The sequence below is a fragment of the Strix aluco genome, chromosome 1 (genome assembly GCF_031877795.1).
Source record: "Strix aluco isolate bStrAlu1 chromosome 1, bStrAlu1.hap1, whole genome shotgun sequence".
Lineage (NCBI taxonomy): Eukaryota > Metazoa > Chordata > Aves > Strigiformes > Strigidae > Strix > Strix aluco.
Genome location: NC_133931.1, coordinates 50,249,037 through 50,274,420, shown reverse-complemented (window position 1 = coordinate 50,274,420; position 25,384 = coordinate 50,249,037). Strand labels below are relative to the sequence as shown.

General features: G+C 41.7%; 1 protein-coding gene and 1 long non-coding RNA gene across 6 annotated transcripts in view; both read right to left on the bottom strand.

Annotated features, from left to right (window-relative positions):
- The window catches only part of KCTD1 (potassium channel tetramerization domain containing 1), a 104,387-nt gene that overhangs the window by 38,661 nt on the left and 40,342 nt on the right, over positions 1–25,384 (bottom strand). The gene's annotated exons all lie outside the window — the stretch shown is intronic.
- On the bottom strand, positions 3,191–4,800 carry LOC141921573 (uncharacterized). Its single transcript, XR_012622721.1, has 2 exons — positions 4,504–4,800; positions 3,191–3,703 (listed from the first exon to the last, which is right to left on the bottom strand). It is a non-coding gene; the product is annotated as an uncharacterized LOC141921573 (long non-coding RNA).

The following is a 25,384-nucleotide window of genomic DNA, read 5'->3' as shown; positions in this document are numbered from 1 at the left end:
GCAATTTAGCACACTGCAGCACCACCGAGTCTGTAATAGTTTTTCAATTGGACACATTCTCCTGTATACCCTGCCTGGGGCTGCTCAGGAGAAAATGAACAGATTTGCAGGGTTAATATTGTAGTTAGGCTGGGACCTCATTCAGCATAGCTGCGATAGCTCCGACTGCATGAAATGGTAGAAGAATGTGTAGTATAAACATCACTGCCAGGATGGGAGATAGGTCAAAGGACTGTGGGCATTTTACAAGGAAAAAATAAAATACAAGAAAAGGGAACCAAATTTTCCGAAAATGAGACGTAACCAGCTGCCATTTACACAATTTACCTACTAAAACTTCCAAGAAATAAAAATGTTTTATAATAAAACCTTTGGCTATCTTATTTCACCCTGCTCCGTTTCAACATTCCCCCTTCAAGTTACCTGCATTTATTGTGCCTCAAGAAACAACGCCCATCTGCTCAATGTTTAGATATTAAATACAATAATTCTAACCTTGCTCCAGCCTTAGCTCACAAAGCACATTTCACTGGATAAAACCAGTTCACTACTGTTTTGGAGACCACTTTGAAATTAGCAATGGTATTTCTACTGAAGTTGCTCCAGAGAAATTAAAGAAGGGGATTCAGACAACCGGGTGCTTAAATAAAACTGTTTCTTTTATGTGGCACAATCCACTAGTGCAGCCACAGTACAGAAAATCACCATCCAAAGGTACAGCATTAAGATCACTCTTAAATTTAACACATCAGAGTTAAATCATTGCACTAGTTAACTCACTGTATTGGTTCAGCTACAGAAAGGGTAACACGGGACAAACAGTCTCTCTGAAGGAATGTGCGTTTCTTCAGAGCTTGAATTGGATTATTGCAAACACGTAAGTGAAAAAGCTTAGGTAAAAAGTGGTTAGAACAAGGCAATGCTGGTAAATTAAGCTTCTACTACCTAAAGTGATTACAAATATAATTCCTTAGAAACAATTACAGGAGAACAGAATCGAGTCATGGAAACTAAAATCAATGGGATCTAGCAAGCTATCTAGAACAGCTGACAACAAAAAGGATCAAAAAGCTCTTCAGAAGCCTTTCTTGGTGTGCTTGGTGTCAGGCAGGTGAGACTTGCACCCAGGAAGAGTTTATAGCCCAGCCATGGCTGTTCCCACACAGGAGATCACAGAGGTTTTTGTCTGCCTCAGGAACTGCACCAACTTTATTCACAAGTGGGACACAAAGCACAGCTAGCGCCTGTGCAGCCTGCATGGGCAGTGACCTTCCTGATCTGTCAACAGTCCCTTTTCCACTTGGTACCTTTTCTTCTCAAACATTTTAATGTTTACCCTACAAAAAATTAAGGACAGGAAATCCCAGGTTTTAGAACAGTTCCTGTGGACCAAAATACTTCAAGTACCCTGTAAAACATTTATCATTATTAGTACTCAAAGACTTTTTTTTTTTCCCTAACAACTTAAAAAAAAAAAAAAGAGTTCTGATTTCCAATCAGAATTAATTTATTACTGAAACTACGTACTCAAAAGTGCTAAAATTGGTGCGCTAGGCAGGTTTAGGGAATTAAGGTCGCATAAAACTTTTCAGTTTTGGTTCAGCATACAGAAATACTGCTCTATTAGAGAGTTTGGAGCTTCTCCCCTTTCTTGCTGATATTTAAAGGAGTCTTTCAACAACAAGCAGTTTGTAGGCCCAGGTCTTTTGAGTATATCTGAACCTGCTTCTCATTCTGTGCTCTAGGCAAGCCTTCCCGTAGGCTCAACAGAAGCAAAAGCAGTCCTGCCTGAACTGCTCCCTGGGATTTAAAAAAATCCTTAGGATTTTGAAGTCTTTCTACCAAAGGGGACTGAGGATCATGGAGGAGAGCCTTCAGATCTCTTCTCCTCTCTGCCTTTTTCTTCTATACCACCTTCTCCCCAACTCCATTCAAGAATATTGTTAAAGAATAAGCCTTTACATCTGGGTTGAAAAAACACAGTAGCTGTAGGGCTGAGATGCACACCCATGCAACTGGTCTACCAAAGAACAACAACATAGGAACCATGTCAATCTTCTGGTAGCAAGTGGAAGAAGTAAGAGATGTCTGAAGAGCGCCAGTTATTACAATGTGCTGTTAAGTGTACAAAAATCAAAGAGACAGGAGGCTTCCTCCTCCCCTCAAAATATTAGCTTATGTTAGACTGCTATGATTAGCAGTGGTTTCAGAAGTGTTATTTACACTCTGTGGTCTTGAGTAAAGTCATTCCAGTTCCCTTCTTAAGTCAGAAACCTTGACAAAACCCATGCCACTACAAGACAACTACAAGCTCACTCACAGGAGGACCGACATTCAAGTACAAAACATCTACTTGACTCACTGGACTGCGAGAATCATTTTAGGTTGCAGGTCAAGTCATTGCTGGCTAGGGTTATTGTAGGCAACATCCTCCCTGTGGGCCAGCCCAGTTCAAGCAGGTGCTACTCAATACACTGTAGCTCTAGCCTTTGTATCAAATTCTAAAATTACCAGATGCTCCCTGTCACAGCCCATGCAATTACAGCGCAAAGTTACACACTGCAAACTCTTGCATTTTTTGGGGGGAGGTGAGTACAAGCTTGTCTTTTCTAGTCTAGACATTAGAAACAATAATCATGCATATTTTAAAGCATCAAATCTGTCTGTATGCATTCTCTTTTTTCACAACAGAAAGACATGAGAGAGATGTTTCTCCTCACAAAAGCTTGGTGCCCAGGAACAGCTGGCAACAGAAGTTAGCACGCCCACATCAGCCACTTCCAGCAGAAAAGTCTCCTCTGAACACATACATCCCATTGTACAGGGAATGAAGCCAAACAGTGAATAAACTTCAGAAGTCGGAGACAAATCCCTTTTCCTTCAGTACAAAGCAGAAATCACCTGAGTATCATGGACAACTATGCACCTAACTCCGAAATAAACAGCTGGCTGATGCTTAGGGGTGCTTGTGGTATGCGGGAAAGCCCAGTCCTTCATCCAAGCCAGGAACATTAGGACTACTCTCAGATTTGGCTCCCACACAAGTGTCCCCAATTCTGAGGATATGCTTTTTCAAAACAAACATTTCATTAAAGATTAAAAAAAACAATCATGATCATGTCTCACCACAATGCTTAAACAAGTACCCCCCACTTTTTTTCAATTCAGCAAAAACAGTCGCCACAACAAAGAGGCTGGAGAAAGCATTTATTTAACATAAACAATATCAGTAGAGTACAAACAGCACTTCTGGAAGGTGTAGCAAGCAGGCAGAGATACAGAGCTATGAGGAATCCCAGGTGCTTGTCCTGCTGGAAGGGGAAAAAAATCCCACCCTGTGCACCTCTATGGGCAGGCAATGTCTTCACATCAAATTTTCTGGCTATGGCACACTGCATCCACAGATGACACGAGCTTGTGCTGGCCCCTCTGACAGAGCCCTGCGAGGTGGTCAAAGACAACCATGTGCACAACACAGAGTGTGCAAGCTGCATTTTGGTCTCTTAAGGTGTGTGTGTCACTGCGGTGCCCCCTCTTCACCTTCGCTCTGAAGAGCCCAGAAGCACAAAGAAGTTGCCCAGATCTTTGGCAAAAAGTCTTTACACACGAGCACATCCATGCCCTTTCTTCTGCTTCTTCACCCTTTCACCAATGGCTGGTAGCTCTCCGAGGTCATGGTTGGGCTGTATTGGTGCCACTGGTTCTGCAAAACAAAGAAATAGCACATTGTTTTCCCCAGTGAAAATATGCCAATTGCACTGTCATGTTTTGCCTTTCATCAATATAATCCAACTGCTCTTTCCCTCACAGCTGCAAGCTTTAGGATTGCTGATTCTGAACATTACAAATTATGTTTATAAAGCAAAACTCCAAAACAATTGAGTGCCACATGAGAAACAGGCCCAAAACACTATAAGCTGCAATTCAGTGCCACAGTAAGACAAGATACCAGGTCCCCTCAGACACAGTGATAGTACTAGAGTTAACATTTTAGACCTCTGGAGGAAAAGCCTCATCTTAAATCCTGAACGTCTGGCAACATGTGACAGAAGGTCAAATTATTGTATGCAAGACAGTCAAATACAATGGACAGCTTGAGAAGTAGGAAGCTTTTCTTGAGATGCTGAGGCACCCAAGCGCAACAGAATACCTACTACTACACCAAGCAGCTGCTCACTCCTCCTACCATAAGTGCCATGCTTGCAGCACTCGGTGTTATTTGCAGAAATACATGCAGCAATGGATTTTAGAAAGGTGGATGCCACAAGGCTGCCTGAGAGAGGGCACAGAGATGGCCAGAGGGGTCCATCATAGCCAGGGTGTAGGGTATAGGCCATCATGAAACAAATCCCTGGATGAAACCCTGTCCTGGAGGTGCCAGGAACCGTGTTAGGCTGTCTTCTGTATCCTGCAATAGCCCAAATACAGATCAAGCCTACAAAGGTGACAACGGACCTCTTGTCACTCCAGAGTGGCTATAGCAGTGGTGACTGGAGCACTTACCTGACAGGACAATTTTAACTGCTACATCCTCCTTGTCCTAGAGGCACTGGCCCCAGGGTGGAGCGCTGATCCGGCCCCTCAAGACGGGGGTCCCTTGCTCCACATCCCACATGCTGGCTGCCCACAGCCGCTGCCTCCTCAAGATGCTGGTGCTGCTGAGCACTACAGCCACTCAATGCTGCAAGTGCTGGAGAGATTGTGGTTGCATTTCCTCAGTAAAATGAGTCTTGCTGGGATTTCACCAGAGCTGATCAGGACCTAGAATAAATGCCACAGGTGCAGAGAACCAAATTGCAAGGCAAGGGGCTGAGGGAAGGAGATATTTGTGCTGGATGGAGAGAGCTGCCTACCTGAAGATGCAGGAAAGTTAAAAATGCCCTTGGACAAGAACTTGAAGACACTTTGAGAATCCCAGAGCCCAGTAGTCGAGTCTGCAGCACTCAGCTAACTTCAGCAGAACAGCTCTAACCATCATCAGAAACCGGCCACTGAGACCTTAAGAAAAATCTCTAATTAACTGGAGAAGAAGGATTTAGGGATAAGGGCAGGAGTCAAATGAAGACCTGTGTTTATACCAGTACTGCAGGAAAGGCAGTCCAAAGCTTGGAAGAGGTCAAGTTTACAGAGGCGGGATGTATCTTCTCAAGTGCTTATAAACTTCTCTGAAGATCCCCCTAAGCCGTGAAACTGCAGACAAAAGTTTAATACCTCCCTCAAGATATTCTATAAATTTGTACTCTTTATGGAAGATTAACTCATCCCCTTGCTTGTTTGGGTAAGCAGTGCTGAGGTCAGCCCAAATGTTTTCATTTATTATGTTCAGGCCCTGCAAGTAAAGCACTGTTCTTTCTGCACTGCCTACCCATTCCTTGCTGTGCACACCCTCTACGCTTTGGTCAAGCAAGTGGTAAATGTGGCTGACACAGGACAAGACTTAAGCCCATAACACAAGCAGGATCTTTGACATATATCCAACCACTGCACTATTAAAAAAAAAATCCACATATAACTTGGGGGTCCAGCCCAGATTCACTACCACCAAACACACATAGCTCCCACTAGCTACTTTGGCTTTCATAAAGGAAGTAGACAACTTCTACGGTCTTCCTACTGATTCGATTCTCACTCGGTAAAAGCGACCATTTAATTTACAAGCAAAACCGGATTTGAAAGCTGCTCTCAATTACTGCACAGCAACACCACTGCCCACCTGACACTGTATAATCACAGGGTGTTTATCCCAGAATGCAGCAGGCAAAAACATCCCCTAACCACGCTGGAGGACGCAGTGTTTAGATGCAGAAGGACATCAGACCAAAGGTCAACAGACCTGCTGTGCCGCTTCTAATGGTACCCTATGATAGGAGCAGACTGGATACCTGGCATTTCAGGCCGCTTGTTCCACCAGGAGCTTGTCTGTTCTGCACCAGTTTCTACTCAAACTAGCAATAAATTTGATTTAGGAGTGATCAAAAGGAAGCATAACTCCCCAGCCTGAGCCTTCTGTAACTGGACATGCCCAGCTCAAAATATTTCACGACATGTATAGTGAAGCACCTCAGTGACCTTCACTCAGCTTGCTTTATTCTCACAGGCAAAAGGCGGATCCTGCCAGATACTGCAGAAACTGTTACAAGCCACTAAGTGCCAAGAGATCCCCTGGTCTGAGCAGAGAAAGGCTGCAGTCATTGTGGACACTTTTTTTTTTTTTAAAAAAAAAGGAAACGCTATTAAAAAGATGAGTAGTCCCTGGGAAAGAGGCTGCCAGGTCTGAAGAGCCTTTAGCAAGCAGCCTGGCAGCCCTGCCCACAACACTACAGCTGATACAAAAGTCTTTGCTTCTGCTGCCCTGAGGACAGTTTCATTTACTTTCCTTTAAACCTGGAAAATAGGTTGCTTTTCTTCTCTTACCTCTATCAAACCTCAGGTAGCAGAAACAACATGAATTTACCTGTACTTCATAGGAAAGCAAGCACACAAAGCAAGTTTCACCTTTTGGCAAAGGACAGAGATGACAGACCAGTTCTCTGTACAAGACTTCATTCATTTCAGTGGACAGCATCGATCCAAATACCTTGGGACCACTTCATCTCTGCTGCAAGAGGTGTGGCCTGACACCACCTTTGCAGATAGCATATATACGTACTCTGGGGCTCCATGCAGTGTCTATACCTCCTTCCCCGAAAGAGGCAGCAGCTCAGGCAACTCTTTCCAGACCCTGGGAATAGCCCAGCACAGAGCAGCCAACAGCTCCTGTTACCTCCATGAGGTAAGGAGGATCTCCCAGCTCATCTCCTGCACCAGTGAAGACAGGTGTGCAACAACCACCTCCACCCAATGCACGCAGGTGGGGTTCGGAGCAGGAACGGACACAGGAAGGGATAGGGGAGCTCTGAACACTGGAATCCCATCTTTCAACTGTTCTCAGGTGGATGCCTCATAGGCTGAGATATATTAATAATGTAATTTTTAGTCAGACTTCTCACTCAAGTGTTGTTGCCTTTTATCCACTTCTAGCAGGCACTCTGTGCATATTTTGTAAGAGTCTTTACATAAGAAAAGGACAAGCCAAAAAAAAAAAACCACCACTCCCTCCTGGATTTAGAAGGAAAGGACGTCTGTTTGCCAGAACCATGCTGGTACATTTGAATGCAAAGTTAAACAAATCCTTAAAGATGGTGTCAAAATTTGAGTGGGAAAGAAACCAACTGGTTACATTCTTCTCGGACCGAGTCTGCAATTTGTCCGATAATCTTCTGGTGAGAAGCAACACCAAAAAACAAGCATTGCTAAAATCTGTCTGTTTTGTTTACAAGTTAAGATCCTATCAGTAGTACATGAATAAAGATTAACATCTTGAATTGCAGTCATATCTGAAGATTTTAAAGACCCATAAAAATGCAGACTTCAGTGGGATAACTGGAAGATCGTCATGAACTGTCAGAATTTGAGAAATGGGTTTTTCTCCTTTAGTTTTGATTCACAAACTGAACAAAAATAAGCCCGCACTGCCTTATTTGAAGTTAATTTACACTCCAGTTTGAATAGCACCTGCCCTTGGGTATGTTCCAGAAGAACATCTACCTTTCCACAAAGGGAGGCTAACACCCATTGTAAAACTTCCAGAGGCACATTAGATGTCTGTTCCCCCCCCAGCAATTTCACCCTTAGAAGTAGAAGGAACGCTGCCAGTTACAGCCTGTGCTGAGGAAACATGAGTTATAATTTTACCCTGGGAAAATTGCTGAACTGGGAGCTTCTGGTGTGGCATAGGTCTTGCCTTCGCAATCCAATGGTTCTTTTGATTCAGAGGCTTTGAAAGGGTGGTGATGAAAAACATAGCCTCTCCCTTTGAATCAGCCAGCCGCCTGCTTTCCTTTGCACTTTTAAAATTTGGTTTATTAATTTGCCTAGGAGCAGAAAGAGATAATACTGACCCATCTAGAGAAGATGTGGTATTGGACATATCGACAGAACATTATCTACTTGAGACTGAACATGCAAACAGCAAAAAGCCACCTTCAGACTATCTCAAGAATTTTATATATTGAATCACCTTACCAGGCTTGAGAAAAACACAAGAAAGCCTCTGTTAGCTCTCCCTGCCATATGAAGAAGAAAAAGGAAAGGGACAAATTTATAAGGATCCAATAAAACTGTGTCTTTGAAATGTTGTAACACACAAGAGTTCTAAGTGCTCTCCAGATGTTTCTTGCAGCAACCAATAATACAATATTCTCAGATGGAATCGTAATTTTGAAGACATTGCGTCCACTTAGTAATTATGAGACTAGACAATAAAACAGATAGACAGCTTCATCTATAACCTAACTGCAGAAAAAAGGCACAAAAGGGCTTTAAAGCCATACATTTGTAATTACCTAATTTATGATGAAGATGTAAACAGAACTGTAATTTTGACAGTTAGAATTCAGGCTGGTAGAGAATTAGAAATACGGTGTGAAACTGTAATCTTAAATTATACACCCCTCACTTCAGTCTTGATATAATGCAATGCTATGGGTAAAAAGGACTTTTAGGAGCCCTACATCATTGCTCCATTTTCCTCCTCTCTCCCATCCACCTCCCCTCCCAGCAGGTCTCCAAAGCTGAACGTAGCAAAGCAACAACCCTGTCTCAAAAATTATAATCTACTGAAACCCCACCAGAGGGAGAGAGGCTGCCAAGAGGGAGGACAGTGCAAGGAAAGGGTAAAAGCTGAACTTACTGAAATGACAGGCTTTTTGGAAGTCCTTGTTAAGACAGACTGCAATAGGGAGCGTTCACTCAAATCTAGCACGATCCCATGCATTTCCAGGGCTGGCTGGGACTTTTTCCTCTCCTTCTGTAACTCCCATTAAAATTATCAGCCTACAGATTTCATAACAAGCAGGAGAATGAAAAAGCCTGAACACTATCACGAGAGAAATCGTATTATCATTAGCTATTTCAAAACGCACGTCGGTTACTTAACACCTCGGGACAGTCGGCATAACACCACACCGGTGCTCCTGATGTAGGGACAGGGAACAGCCTCTTGCTAAAAATACACATACGAGGCAGCACACAAAGATGAGCGCCTCCCCAGAGCTCTGGAAATGGGCTATCCATGCAGCGCACGGGACCTGAACCAAAAACTGTCAGTGACCCAGATACTTCCCTACCCCCACCCCGTACTAAAATCTGTCCGTCTTTGGATTTTAAATCCCTCTGAGAAGTAGGTGTGCTTTTTGGTGGCTGGTAGGAAGGGGCTGAAGTCCTGAATTAAATTAAATACAGCTGTGGTTAAATTCAAAAGTCTCCTTTAATGCAGTAGCGCATTAAAGTTTTTAGTTCATTTTACCTCTTTTCTGGTGTTTGAAGTTTTCTTAAATGCTGGGAAAGCATTTAGGGACGAAGGGAGAAAAGGACTGGTAGGCATATGACTATGGGGGTCAAGCAGCAATTTTTCTTGGTTAGCGCAAAGGGCAGGATTTGAGGAAAGGAGAACACAGGAGTCTGCTCTGGAAGGCAAGAGTAGTGTTTGGCAAGATGATAACTGTATGGCATATGAACAAAGCATATTTTAGATTTGGTTCATTCAATTCCATTATGTGTAAAAGATATTTTAGGATCCAAGGCTAAGAAATACAATTTTGATTATTATTGTTTTCAGACCTGTATGGATTTCTCTAAGTAGTCATTGTAGCTCGTATGATAAAAACATCCATTTGGCAGCTAATTTTAGCGTTTTTTGCCCACAAGACTGGATTAACCCTGAATCTATATAATTGTGTGCTATATGCTAACAGAAGCCATCACTGCCACTACCAACCTTATGAAGCAGTAATTCACTATCTAGTTGTAGACAGAATGACTTCTGCTAACTAGGTCAGCAAACTCTTAATTTTATATTAAAAGGCTTTTACTTGACCCGACACCACAACAGACCGCGCATATAATCTTAGAATAGGGTATGAAATCTTATACAACACACATTTCTTTGGACAGCATGGCCTACTTCTAAGTCTGCGTTTGTGCTTCTCTGGTCATTACTAATATGCAAAACACCAGTGCCTGGACAACAAAAGGACCTGAAAATGTTTAAAGAAGCAGAAAAGACTATGCCTGTTAATCAACAAGAAATGCCTATCTCACTTTCTCTAGCCATTGGCTTTTATTGCCTCCAATGTACAACACATTTCAATAAAACTGAAAAGCAAGAAAGACACGTTAACATAAACTGATAGTACATATAGCCATGTTATGACACAGAAACCAAGAACATAGAAGAATCATATCATTAGATGATTCTGAGGGGCAGCTCAAAATTAAAAAGGCAAATGGCAGCTTGAAGAAATCTTTTGTTGGGTTGGTGGGGAAGTGGGGGAAGTCTTCATCTAACTAAAGCTAGAGAAAACTCACTCACTGAATATTGAGTGGTAATAACCAGTAAGACCATGCCAATAAGGGGAAACATCCTCTACAGGTCCAAACTGACAACTCTGAACTACACCTGACTTCTGCAATACAGAAAAAAAAAAAAATTTAAAGAAGGATCAAGACTACAAGAACTAAAAGTATCTCACCAACTACAATGAAATAATAATTTTAAAAATCACATGCAAAAAACCCACCACATTCCAACAAAGACCTAAAAAGTAAAAGAAACCATCACATGAGGAGGAGTTGACACATAAAAGAGCAGATAAGGGACAATCGTATACAGCAACACATCCGGAATCTTTAAAAGACCAATTTCAGATAAAGTTTTGGAGATAACATCTGCAAAGGATTTTATCTGGAACCAGGCAAGTTTGAGGGAAACATCATGAAGGCCTTATAGCTTGTGTCTTACTTGATACTTGTCTCCTGCTATTTTACTTTACACTTGTCTCCTGCCCAGAGGAGCAGTGCAGGAAACCAACAGCTCCCTTTCCAGCATGGAAGCGGAGGAAAGCTGAGAGGCTGAAGAACAACCATTCCTGCTAGAGACAAGGAAAGGAGACAACAGAGACGCAAAGCACATGTTGGGAGTGGGAAACCAAAGCAACCCCTGTTGGAACAACAAAGACCTGCAAGAAAAAGAAAAGGGCAGGCAGAAGGCGGCAGCATTTAATCAATAAGAGCGGGGAGAAGGGTGGTGAAATTAAAAAAAACCAACCCAAAATCAAAACAAACATTTAGGTTGACAGGCTTTGGTCTCCCCTCTGGAACAAATACTTGAAAAGCTTGCCTTCAGGAACAGATAAATCATAATGTCAGAAATAAAAGACCATTTGAAACAAACAGGAAAGGTTTCAGGAGTCTTGTGGTGATCATCTAGTTGAGAGTAACAGAAATTAACTTCAGCAACAATTCCTAAATTATAGATTTGTCTCATGGCAGCCATCTTCTGTCCTATTACAGACACACTCAACCAAGTGCTTTATTTCTGTTTAACACCACCCTCGAGTTGAAGAACTGAAGGGGATTAGTGTGGGGAGAGGTTTTTCTTGGGGGGAGAAAGGGTGGAGTAGAAGGATGCATGGCAAGATTGTTTTGTTTTTCAGCAGTAACACTAAACCTCATGATTTCCATCAGCACTGCCTTGCACAACGAACAGAGCTTCAATCTAGAAGACAACAACGGGTGAGGGTATGTGTGTGCCTTATTCCACATATTTGACAAGCAGTGTGGAATGAGGTGTGGCGAGTGGAATTTGTAACTCCAGCCCTGGCCGGGAAAGGTGGCTGGATGCCAACCACACCGTACAGGTCTCGTCATCTAAACTTCAGGTAAGGTCCTGAGGATCCTGACACTTTCTCATACTGAGGTGTGCCACAGATACAGAAAAATATTATATTGCAGCCATGGTGTTTGATAGCCACAGAGTCTTCCCTGCGTTAACACTTGCGTTAACAAAACCTCTTAACCCATCTCACAGTGACAAGCCTTACGAAGCACTCAGCACCGAGTAGCTTCACCGACAATAATACACTTCTGCCAACAGCAACTTCACTTGACCAGAAACAAGTCTGGAAGTTTCTAGGAGGCTGATACTGTGGTAACTGGTGGTAAGGCATCTAGTAATAAGGATGGAGGTCTATCTAGTGGGGGCACAATGAAGCAAACCAGGAGATTCATCTGGGACTAAGAAACCCAGAAGAAACCTGAATGCATGGCTGAGCTTAAGCAGTAGCAGTTACATTAGAAATGGTTTTAAACACAGAAAGGGAACTGAAGACAACCAGATAAACTCTAATACTCACGTGCAAATTAGAATCAATGATGGTGATTGATTTTTATAAAGGGTCTAACGATACAGTGCAAACTAATTCCTCCCATCTGAAGGTACCATTTGGTACATGTAATTCAAAAAAATCCTGAGTGCGTTTTTTCCTTCCTCCCTTTCTTCTGGCTCTTTTGCCATGCTGACGCTTGTTTGCATTATGTCTACTTTGAGCTAAATTAAATAGGAGAAGCAGAGTTTTGATTCAGTAGTAGCAATAAATGGGGTTAGCCCGGCATTGATCTGTGTAAAGGGGCCAAAGCTAGGACTGCCAGAAGCAAAGTGTGGTCACTGAACTCTACAGCACCAAGAGTGACCCTGCAGCTGAATTCCTAGCCCTGATTACAACAGAAAGAGACTTGCTTTCCTGAACAAAGAGTATTTCAGGCAGCAGATTAGCAAGAGAAAGTCTACTTGCAATGGCAGATGGAGGAAATGGACCAAAAATAAGAACCACAGCACACTTCAGAGGATTTTAGAAAGCTTCTGAACAGTGCAAAACAAATGCCTGCCTTGCTCTACATTTCCTGTACACCAGTATTAGGTCCAAATGCTGAAGAAACAAGTATTTTCCTTCTGCATCTCAGTTAAATAGCTTCAGTTAGTAAGTGTGCAGCAGGGAAGATGAGCCAAAATCATGTTAAGGATAGTATGCTCAGAAAGTTAGCTTGCAGACTAAGAACTAGGTCTTACAGCCCTACAGAAAGGGAAATCATGTTTACTATAAGAGGAAAGGCTCCTTTTATAAATCATGTTTAAAATTCAGCCAGCAAATTTATACAGAAGGAGAATTTCACAATCCTTAGGAAACACAGATCAAATTCACTTGTTCTCTGGGTGTTTGTGCTGTTGTGCAATGCAAAACAGTGAGAGCACAGCAGTAAATCTAGCCTCATGACTATCAAGTTTAATCACAGCATATCTATGATGGAGAACAAAGTGCCTCTTATTCCTGCTGCACTGTGATCCCTCTGGATCTCAAGCCAAGCAGGGTCGGTTCAGGCCAGCATTTGGATAGAGGCCGGCAGAGCACTGGAACTGGCCGCTCCAAGGCTAAAGCAAGCTCACACTTCACTCCCATCAAGGCTGCTTCACACAGTAGGAGCGCACAAGGTGTGGGGCACTTGCAGACATCCCTATCAGCACCTTCAACCATTGCTGCCACAGCTTGGGCAGGTCCACTGGCTATTCACAAGCCCTGTATGCAGCAAGCTGTTGAGAAGTGCAGCCCTGCTGAGCGATCTGAGGCTGCTGAGCAGCAATGCTTCCTATCCTCATTTTTTTAATCCGAGGCATCTGGGTGGCGTGTCCAGAGCTCACCCTTGCTGGAAAGCCCGAGACAGGCCCGTTGCCCAGCAGTGTGGCCCTGCTCTTTGTGATGGCTTCACCAGAAGCAGTGGGGACCTCAGCCCCCCAGAGCAGAGAAAAAAAACTAGAGAATCACTCTTCACCACTACTTCGACTTTTAACCTATTTCCGTATTTTACAATAAATGCCCATTAACACAAGCGTTTCCTTAAAAACAAGGATCACAAAATACTGAGCCATGTCAAATCCTTATGAATAAGCCATTGAAGGTCTTCAGCCCGTTGTTCTCCCACAAAGTCCCATAATGGATTTTTGCTTGCGGTTTTAGAAGTAGCAAGGGGCAAGGTGGGGACCCACAGAGGAAAAAGAGGGCAATTTAGTCTGTTGGTGTACTGACAGCCTGCAAAAAATTAAGTCAGAAATCTGCAAGACGGCACCCTGTTTTTTTAATGCCACTCATTTGGCTTGCCACTCTTATTATGGGTTGATTGCACCCTTCACTTGAGTTTTGTGGTGGCTGCAATGTCAGAGCATGGGACATGTGGTTGTCACGACTGGGAACTTGCTGACTGATTTATGGGAACTTACAAACCCACAAAACCAAAACATATTTGTTATTCACTTACATTCTGATTGTTCCTTTCACCTCTCATTGAGTAAGTCTCAGGCAAGTGAAAGTTTATTTCTAACTCAAAATTTGGTTTCCTGTCTGTAGAAGAGAGCCTAAGAGTAATACACCTTTGCTATGGAAATCACCCCACAATATCCCCCCTGAACAGCTCGAGGTCAATATACCTATATCGGTAATAGCATCTTGAAATTAGTTGTCACTTTAACTGTTTAGTGGGCGCTGAGACATCTCAAATAGATTAGTTTATTATTAAAAGCAGCAATTATTGTAAATTACACTCTTCACAAGAGCAACCACCTAAGCTTTAAATACCTTATGATACCTGCTTGACCATTCATTCCCTTTAAATGAGGACAGCTGAGGGCTCAGACTCACCATCACACAGCAAACAGCTGTGCAATTTAGGGCTGCTCTTTTTTTACCACTCCTCTCCCCAAGGCTACCACCCCCATAGCAGAGCTGGTAAAACAGACCGTATGCCCATGCCTCCCATGTTCCAGTTCACAGACCAAACACCGCAACTCGAATTGCTGGAGACGACGACAGCACCCAAAAATAATAATCCCTTGACCAGGGTTCATTGTAGCTGCTGAAGCACAGGCACACGGTACCTTTTGCTGACTCTGCAAGGGAGAAAAAGCCTTCCGCAAAGGAGGAGGCCAGCCAAGGGCAGAAACATCAAGCTAAGATTTGCCAGGGCTTGTCTGTCAGAGGACAAAGTCTTGCATTTTAACCATTTTTGGCACATTCTACATTCAGTATTTTCAGGAGCTTTCTAGGATGTTTATGAAACAACTGCAAGGTAGCCAACTAAATTGATGGCGGCACAAACAATGCCTTCCCACATTCCTCTCCCATGCTCTACCATTGAAATAAATGAAGATGTAGTTTATGTTTCTGTAATTATACTTTGTTAAAAGGAGAACAGGTTGTTAAGTCATGGTAAGGAGTCCATGAGCCTGTACTCTGCTTTTAATACCACAGCAATGTAGATTTTACTAAAAAAGACTGGTCAAAACATTACTCAAAAGGAATCCATGCAATGATATCATCCAGCATAAAATTATCTACCTTCAAACTAGTCACATTAATCAAAGCAATCAATTGGAAAGTGTTCTTATAAGAGCTATTTTAATGTAGGTCACATTCAGAATACTGTCATGTTTCAGTCATTTAGTGTTAAATACCGAAAGGGTAATATTACGCATTTGGTTTATGACATTTTTGTACCATACATCATCTGCTGTTTGCTTTTAATCCTGCATTTCCCCCATTAAATACTTACAGTATTTATACAGCCTTGTAAAACTCCAGTACAAAAGAATAAGCAACAAGAACTTTTCTCCATACATTACTTACCAACTTAATTATGTAATGTGAAAGGTTTATGCACACCAGCTGGATCTCATTACAGTTAAGTTTCTGTCTTTTTAAAGTGTTCTTTATCTGGAATATTGAAGTCACTAAGAATTTCACTTAAAAATACATTGAGCTGGCATACACACGTTTATACTGCAGGACGCTAACTCATTAAATAGGTTCACAACAAGTCAAGTTTGTGGACATGTATTTCTGAAGTTCAAAATGCATCAGCTAAATTTAAATATTTGAAGCCAACTATGGATTATTAACTGAACGCTTCAGCCTAATTCAATCTTCCCCTCCTAAGCACCACAGTAACCAGAGAGATGCTACTCCCTATACAATAAGAAAACTAGCAAGAAAAGCAAGAAAGGAAAAGTTTCAAGAGAGCATTGGTATCACCTCCCTACTGACCAGTGCCAAGACTCAGAGGCGTGCTGGCTTTGTATGCCAAGATTCATCTAAAAAGCAGGAGTTTGAGCTGTGAAGAATTCAATACTAAGACTGTCAAAGAGGTTATTAAATACCCAGCTGAACCAAAGCAAACCTGACACACACTTTGGTATTACCAGTTAGGAGATTCCTGTTCAATCGTGAGGCAAGAATTGTGGTTTAATAAATGCAGAGAACAAAACCAAGCATAAAAAAAAATCATGTGCAGTGATTTTATTTTTGTTGTATATTTGACTGTAATTACTGTCTTAAGTACTTTAATTGCCTGGCATCTCCTCAAGTGCCTTGCCTGTGGGGAGGGGAGGCAGGGCAGTTTATAGTTTGTTATTAATGAATGAAGTACAAACAAGTTTACCTTGTCTGTAATCAACATTCCCATCAAAACAGTTTGAGAGGAAAATGCAAAGGGGTCCGTTCATCCCACAGACCCAACACGATTATGTTAATATCTGCTTTTTAGTTATTAACATCCTTCTGCCACGTCACTTACACCTCAGAGGGAGACCTGGCAGCACCTTTATAAGACCCACGTGAGAAGCGTCACCTACTCACCCATTCCTATTCTCTTGTACAGACATCTGCTCTTGGCCAGACGTGGGGATGGGGTACGGGGACAGACCCCCCTCAGATCTGGCCTCATATGACCATTCTTGTGTGCGTTCTAGGTGAGAAAAGGGGGTGTGCTCCGAGGGAAAATATGTTCTCTTTTTTGCAAGCAAATCTGTAGGGTCATTTACAATTGGTATGGAATGAGACACATCCAGCCCCTCTCAGCTGGAAATAATTTTTGCCTGGAGTGGAAGGAAACAGGAACAAGTGACGGAAAGAAGCCCATGCAGGATAAAATAAAATATACTCATCTTCTTCATTAAGAAATGATTAGACACAAGAAGCCATCAGTAAAAGTCAGCACAGTTATGAAGAAGATGGTAAAGCCAGGAGCATGGAGAAGCAAACTGCTATTTTTCACAATTAGTGAAAAACACAGAGAGTACGAATTTGGCCATTAGTCTTGTTTTTCCACTTAAATTGGTACAGGAATCTGCTACTTTTAGATAACCTCACGTTCACAGACCAGCAGATAATCCAGACAGCAAATGCACCACCTGCAGAGCAAGCTTCCCCACACGGCCATCAGCCCATCATGATGGTCAGCAGCTCACCTCTGGGGTGAGGGCAGCTCTTCCCCCCGCCTTGCCACTCAGGCTGCCAACAGGAGTGCCAATTAGTTTCAGTTTGGTGGCCTCCTCTGCTGTGAGGATACTTGTCCACTAGGATCCGACTGAGACCACTAATTTTCACATCAGTCACAAAAAAACTTGCTTTAAGAACAGCTAATGACTTTCTGTTTCTACAGATGAGGACTTTCTTCCCCCACCCTCTTTTGGGCTAGATTGCTGGTACAACCAGATTAACATCTCTTACCAGCTTTCTCAATAACATAACCTCCTTATCCCATTTCCTCCCTATAACCTTTAATCAGCTGGTACACCACCTCCAACACTGCCATCTCCTATCTCTTGAAGCACAACTTCTTACTCTCATGGTATCATCCTGCCGCCACACAGGCAGCATGCTTCTCGCTCCAGGGAGGCTTTATGTTGCAGTGGCCACTTCTCATATACTTTTTTTCACAGTCAAACACAAAGCTTTAATTTTCAAGTCACAACAAAACCAGCATATTTCAGAGTGTCTCCAAAACACAATACTACTGCTTTTACAACAGTGCTCAAAGCATCCCCTACCATTGCCAACATTTAGATATTGCAAATCACATGAACGCTTCTCCTTGAATAAGTCTCTTATAAAGTGCATAACCATGTATCTTAATATAGCTGCATAGATCAAGCATCGAAGCAGATGCTGTAAATACTGATCTGATGTCTCCTACTCATTAAGATGCATACACAGAAGCTCAATAGAAGAGAGATCTGAAAAGAGCCTGTATAGAAGTTTAAAATATATTTATGAAAGGAGTATGGTATGATAGCAGCTCAACTTCTTCTCAAGAATGGGTCACTGAAAACTAGCACCCAGCCATCTACCACCAGAACCAACAAGAAATTCCTGACTTCTCAGAGCTATGACCCTACGTTTGTTGCCTTCAGGAAAAAAAATGTGTTTTGATTAAGCACACCACTGAGGCATTTAAGGTTGTCATATATAACATGAACTGACTACACAACAAAACTACAGGCATTAACATACAGAATAGAGTAGCATACACAAATAATTTTGAATGCAGCCAGCTATTCATGGAATTCAACAATTCTAGAATTCCACCAGGAAACTGCGAGCCAGATAAACATCAGAAAAACAAGACCTTCCAACTGTCTCCTCTTCTCTAGACCCCATAAAGCTCCCACGTGCCCTCCCATCACACAGTGGAGCTGTTCTCTCTATCTGGCACCCAGGTGGGATGAAGCTGTCTTCGAAAGCAGGAACCCACTGGGGTTCTTCTCAGAAATTTTATGAAGTAGCTTAAAGATTAATGGAGTAGATGACTAGTTTATACAGCACTTTGATCAAAAACATGTTTTCCCAACTTCCTCCCCAAGTTTTAATAAGATACGAATGAGAAATTGATCAGGACACTTTAGTTTACAAGGAACATTTCAAGTAGCTTGAGGAAACTAGTTTATTGTCCACCAGGCATAAAAACAAACACAATGCTTATAAGGCCATTTTACAACAGCGCTGACAGTGGATTTCTTTTGGGATACATACTCAAGTACCAATGCTTACTCTGAAACAAAACTCTGTAAGAAACCACTGGTTTAAATGTCACATTCTTTAAGGTTAAGGAAAAAAAATCTTTAGATTTCAATTTCCATAAGAGGCAAGAATACACTGTACTTAATTTACATCATACTGATTTTCTTTTAACTAACTTGAAAGTTAAAGAAAACCAAGACTTCCCCTCCACACTTCACTGTTCTTTTATATTTTCCTCTAGCATTTCTACTTTAAAGTCGAAAGACCCTCTGGGTCTATCTTTTCCTTGATCAAATCTTGCTTCAGTGCCTACTACATTTGTAATTTAGTGTTAGGAGAGAAGGATTTTTTTTAAATCCTAATTTCCTCCTCCAGTTTTAGCACCTCTTCAAACAGAAGCATTATTTCCCACCCCTTGAATCCATCAAACTAATCCAGCAGAAGCACACTGGTATACAGAAATTAATCTAGTCTCCAAACTGACATGCTGCAACAAGCTAGTTGGTAAGATTTTCTCACCCTGCTTTCTCTTTCCTCCTCATTTTCCATTTCAAATTTTTTCCAGATATTTTTCTTCTCACAAGATTCTTACGTTCTGCCTTCAAAATCCTCCTAGCACAGTTATTTAACCCCTGCTTCCCGACTTCCAGATAGGCCAGTAAGCTCATTTCTGCTCTCCTCCCCTCCTAAAATTCTAGTCTTTTCAGATAAAGGAGGTAACAGTTATTTTAGACCACTATCGTTAATGTTAAAGAGAATAAAGGTTTTCAGATTGAGGCTTGTTTTGGAGCTTTCAAGTTTTATAAAGAATTGGGGGGGAGGAGGAAGACTTTTTAGTTTTTTCTTATAGCATTGGTTTATTTTTTTTGAGGAAAACCTGAGAAGACCCAAGGAGCCCAGAGCCACGGGCTGTCGGCAGCGGTGCCCTGCATCCCTGCGGCGGGGCTGCACAGTCACTGCTCTAGCAGAGGCGTTTGTTTGTGCTGGAGCCTGAACCGACTCCCCGCAGGAAGGACGGGGCCACAGAGGACTTGGCCACCCATGTGCCGACCAAGGGGACGCTGCTGTGAAGGCTAAGGTAGTGGGGTAGTTGTTGCAGTTCTGTCACTGGAAATCTTCACAGAAGAATGCCAAAAAACACCACACTGGTGCATTTTACAGCAACTAACACTGGTAAGATCATAACCCTGTACCAAAAAAAGTGTCCAGTGGAATGAGTCCAGCACTTTACAGAAATAGAAATGCCTTAACCAGTTAGAATATTCAGCTAAGTTACCAAGCACAGAAGGGGAGGGCATGGGGGTGTTTTGCTTTTCTGGCAAAAATTTGCACATGGGCCTTGTGAAATCTTAAAAAAAAATATTATTTAACAGCTACTGTGTATTTTCCTGGTAAGATACAGATTTAGACTGATTCTTTGGTATCTTTCAACAATTAAACCAACACACAACAGCCTCTGAAAGTATCTGCCGTACGTTTTACATGACTGCAGCAATCACTACCATATCATTATCCTGTACTGCAGATCTAGCCTACTATTATGTTAATGATCCTGAATACATCTATTAGCAGTTTGGAAGTGAATATACTGTACTGAAGAAAACTGACTGGTTAGAAATTCCACTTTAGCACAGGCGTGAGAAATCTTTTCCTAATGAATTACCATAGTAAACTTTAAAAAAAGGTATTAAATTATCCTCCTCTGTACCATGGGGATACTTTTGCCATTTTACATAGTAGTGTAGTGCTACTTCCATGCACCAATGCACTAGCATTTCAAGTAATACTATGTTTAGTATTATTTGAGTCACTCTACATTTCAAACTCGATACCCATTTTGACACATTTGTACTTGCTAGTCATAACGAACCTGGCTTTTCCTTAACTTTTTTTTTGGCATTCCTTACTTCTGATACTTTTCAGTGTCTAAAAGTGGCAGGAACAGCATATATCTAAAAGTACTTTCAGTGGAAACATTTGTAGTTTAGGCTCTACCTAAGAGATATCAAAAAGCCTCACAATGTTCTATTGGAAACCAGCTGGCAAATGCAGGTGCATTTCAAAAATAATGCATTTAAAAATTAAAAAAAAAAAAAGGTAACTTGCAAAGACTTCTAAAGAGATAAAACCAGAAATAAAGCTGCTTTAGAAGTGTGTCAAATACCCCAAAACGAAGGCAAAACTACAAAGTTCTGACAGGATATTAAAGTTGTTTCTGCTTTTAAAAAAAATCAAACAGTAACTGTGCTACCCATGCTGCTTTGGATTGGCAGCAGCTTCAGAAAGCCAATTTTGAAGCAGTTTAAGTCTGACACTGAAACCATGTTAGTCCCACTCCACCTGTTTTATTTTCAAACAGTACTTGTGCAAAAGAACCAGAGTCAAAGGCTAGGGGATTTGCATTGCCATTTATGCTAAAGAATATAAATTTTTTCAAGTGTTTGTGCTGGAAAAAAAATCATATTCCTACCAACATCAGTCAGTTTGAGAGAACTCAGTTCTCCTCACGTGGCTTCATGGACCACAGAGCTTTGCATTATCCCTTTTGCATCCAAGAACAGTTACTTTCCCACTCCCAAGTATGACAGTCACTGATTAGTGTGCATTTTCAGAGAGATAGTGGGTTTATTTTCAGAGAAACTGTATTTTCAAAGAGATAATCAGCAAGATACATACTTCATCACTACCAAAATAAAAGATGTGAGAAAGTGCAAAATATACTAAAAGGCTAAACAGTTCTTTTTGAACTGGTTATTTGCCAAAACCCACATGGCTAGAGCATCTTATTATTTTTCCCCTCTCTAAAAAGCATTTTAAAGAATCAAGTAGAAATGTGAACCTGATCTTGCAACAGTCTAGGGAAAGCTTCCAGAAACTAGTGTTATGATAACAGGAAAAAGACAACACGTTTGCTAAACCCAATATGGAAACTAGTACTGATAAACTTGATAAAAACCTACACAAAGAATCATCTCCCGATCATCACAAACATGGTCTACAATAATTTGCTAGCTAACTCCTGTGATAAACAACTGCAGTATCACTGTCGTATCTGAGATGAGGAGGACGAGCACACAAGCACCCTTTACGTGAGCACTGCTAGTCATAAAATTATTAGAAACACTGGGAAACCTTCAAAAAGGCAACCAATTCAAGCAGGTTCCCTCTGACATTCACGCACCGTTCGTACTACAGCTGTAGGTTTTTCTGCCATGGCATCCGTGCTCCCATTTATACTTTCCAACTTGTTAACCTAACTCTCACAGTTAGGTCCTTCTAATTTGGCATCAAAACTATATGGGTTAATTACAGCACTTCAGACAACTCACATACTTCTGAATAGGGCGATTTCAACACGAGGGAAGGAGATTGTCAGGGATGTCACAGGTAACAGCCAGCCCTTGTAAGAAGGGAGGAAGGAAGGAAGCTATTTAAGTCCACTTCACCTTCCTCACTCCTCCTCTTCCCCACATTTCAGGCACAAGGAGAAAACAGTTTCAACCCACCCCAAGCAGAACTGAAGTGAGGAGGGCAACGCGAGCGGATTTCCCCTTCTCTTTCGTGCTAAACCCACATACCCCGTGTTCCCACCCTCGCGTTGGCCAGACACACCACATGCTTCCGCTGCTGCTTCTCCAGGGGAGCTTTAAGCCAGAGGACGCTCGGTAATTAACCACTGATGATTTCCTATTGCGCCTGAGTTTCAGTGCTGTTCCTTCGGGTGCACTGCAGACATCTCACCTGTGAAACAAGAGCTCACACTGTCAAGGCGAGCACAGGCTTTGCAGCCGGTAACCCTGGATCAGAGTTAAGAGCTCAGGATGACTACACCAGATCTTAATAACTCAAAGTCAAAGCATCAGACACAGTATGCTGTCCTTACTCCAGAACAACCTCTCCCTGCCACTTCTGAAGCCTGCTAGAAACATAGGGAGAAAAATCAGCAGCAGCGAAAGAAGCAGCTATATATATCACTGCAGTAAGTAAAAGCTCAGGATTCAGCTGAAGGGTGTTGAGAAATCGCTCCTGAAATTTCTCCAGCAATCCTTAGTTTTAAACATACGTAAATGGACACGCATAGGGAAAAAAAAAAACCAAAAAACCAAAAAACCAAAAACAGGAATTTAAAATGCAGTGGTATTTTAGGGAAGTCATTCATCTATGCATTACATTCCTGACAGACAGATGCAAAAGTAGTAACAGCATATACAGGCACCAATTCACAGGGAAGCCCGAGAGCTGTGGCTCCTTTATTAGAGCTACCAAGCACAAGAGTCCTAACTACACAGCCTCCTCTTCCTCCCACTCCCCATATCAAAAAACAAACTAAAATACATGACAGCATCATCAGACCCTGTTCCTGGGCACTTTACGGAGGAGAGAGTCAAATGAAGCACTGTGCTAGAGATAAGCCCAGCTCAGAAATCACCCCAGCACCTCCACAAGATCTTTGGGATAAGAAAACAGAAGGAAAGCCAGAATTCATCCTCACGCTTCACATCCCATAAAGAGATTTCTGTCCTCCTCCTTTTGCAAGGACAAGTGCTCTAGCCTGTGTTATCTGAACAGCACCTACCAAACAACCTACCCAGCCCCATGAACTACTCCCACTACAAAAAAGCTACACTCAAACCTCCTCTCCTACGCCCACCTTGGGGAAGCTTCACCACGGGATTTATAATCCATTCCTTCCTGCAGATCACATCGGCTTTGTCTTCCTGGACTCCTGTTGTTCCTCAATGTAAAATCGTGACAGTATTACAGGAGAAGCATTGGTTTCACACTGCTCGAAAAGAAGTGATTACCCCTTGCCAAAATATACATGATAACGCACTGTCCAGGCTACACTACACCACATCAACACAGTGTACTGCTCAGGCGAGTATATGAAGCAACTCAGACGTTCCAAGGAGGTACTAGCTCTAGTATCTATGCACAGGACTGTGTTATACGGAGCTGAGGTGTCCTAAGCATACACTGAAAAAGATGTTTTCATACACTGGTAAATGAATAGGGCTTAAAAATTTCACTCAATTTCAATTTAATTAAAATGATCTGTCCTAGCTACAAAAGTGTACAGATGAATACAATAGCTAAGGATATCAATTAACTAAGAATTTACTGGAAATGTATATACTCATCTGTACACTGCAACTTTGATTATTTCCCCAAACTAAAAATGGCATTAAGAACACATCAAAGGCACTTGTCCTCACCAGGGATTAAGTCCTTAGCAAGTTTGAAGGTTTTCAGATCAGCTAACTAAAACTGGCTGAGCGCAAAAGCACATGAAATTCTAAAAGCCCGGAAGAATCATTTTCCTTGTGGATAATCTCCAAAAAACAACCAGAACAGAATTCAATTGTACATCTTCCAATGTTACTTTTAGATCAAGGTATTATGAGAAGTTCCAATCCCTTCCTTACTCCCCCCCTCAAATGCCTGGAAGAGACTTAGAAAGCATTCCCTGGAAACATGATTATATATTTTTACTATCACAACACTAATAAATCTCTTCTACATCAGATAAAATGCAGTTACCAACACTTGTCCCTTGAATCCAAAATATGATAAAAAATTATCTTGCACATACATATTTGGCTACATGCCCTTAACAATTTCCTTCTGAAAGGAAGGGTGCATTTATTGCTTCAGAAACAGAAAAGCAAAATAATAAGAAAGAAAGGACACAGGGAAAAAGATGAACAGGAGGGCTTCGAAAGTGACTGAAAATCTACAACATTGCTAATTAGGTTCCGGCTTCTAACACAATAGTGGGTGTACCATGGTCTGTTATCAAGTTTATAGCCAAGGGCACAAGACAATACAACCCCACATTCAATTTAATTACAGCCTATGGCTTTTGCAGTAGTGGTGTGTTTCAAAGGGTTTAAGCACTCATTTATTTCTACACCGTACATGAAATAAGGCAGCTCACTGTCATACAGACTCACCAATTAGACTGAACAGTTTCTGATCTCTTGCTCTCTAGAAGGAGAGCAGTGGGCAATATGAAATCTTTTACAGGATAATCACAGAAGATTTTTTGTTTAAAAAAAAAAAAAAGCTCTCTACTGCCTTTAAGTTTGTGCACTTTATCTTTGATGTGCACAGAGGAAGAGTACCAACACAGTCATTTCAGATTCTATAGAATTGTAAAAAGTGTCAAAATACAGCAGCATTTCAGTGATGCTGTTTTTTCCTCCTAATTGTACTGAAAAGGTCATCTTCATTTAAGTTATACAAAATGGATCACCTCTTGCATTCTTAGCATCACTGAACGCTGGACCAAGCAAGTTCTCTGACTAGCTCACACGATGCAACTAAATAAAAGGAGTCTAATTTCTAAAAAGTAAAAAAAAATTTAAAATTAAAGTGATAGTGGCAGAAATCACCATCTGAAATAGTTACAAAATTTACTACCTCCAATATATCGTGACAATGCAACTAAGAGGACCTGCAAAGACAGCACTGGACTCTAAACTCCATAACCACATTTAGAATTGTGTGTATCGAAACACCATTTTCAGATCTTCTGCGAAATACTCTCCTGAGTCACCTTAAACCAACTCCCTCCCCAACAGCTGATCCAAAATGGACCCACTTCAGTCTAGGAAAGAAAAACCAATTCCCATCAGTGCATATACTGCCCCCAAAGCTGT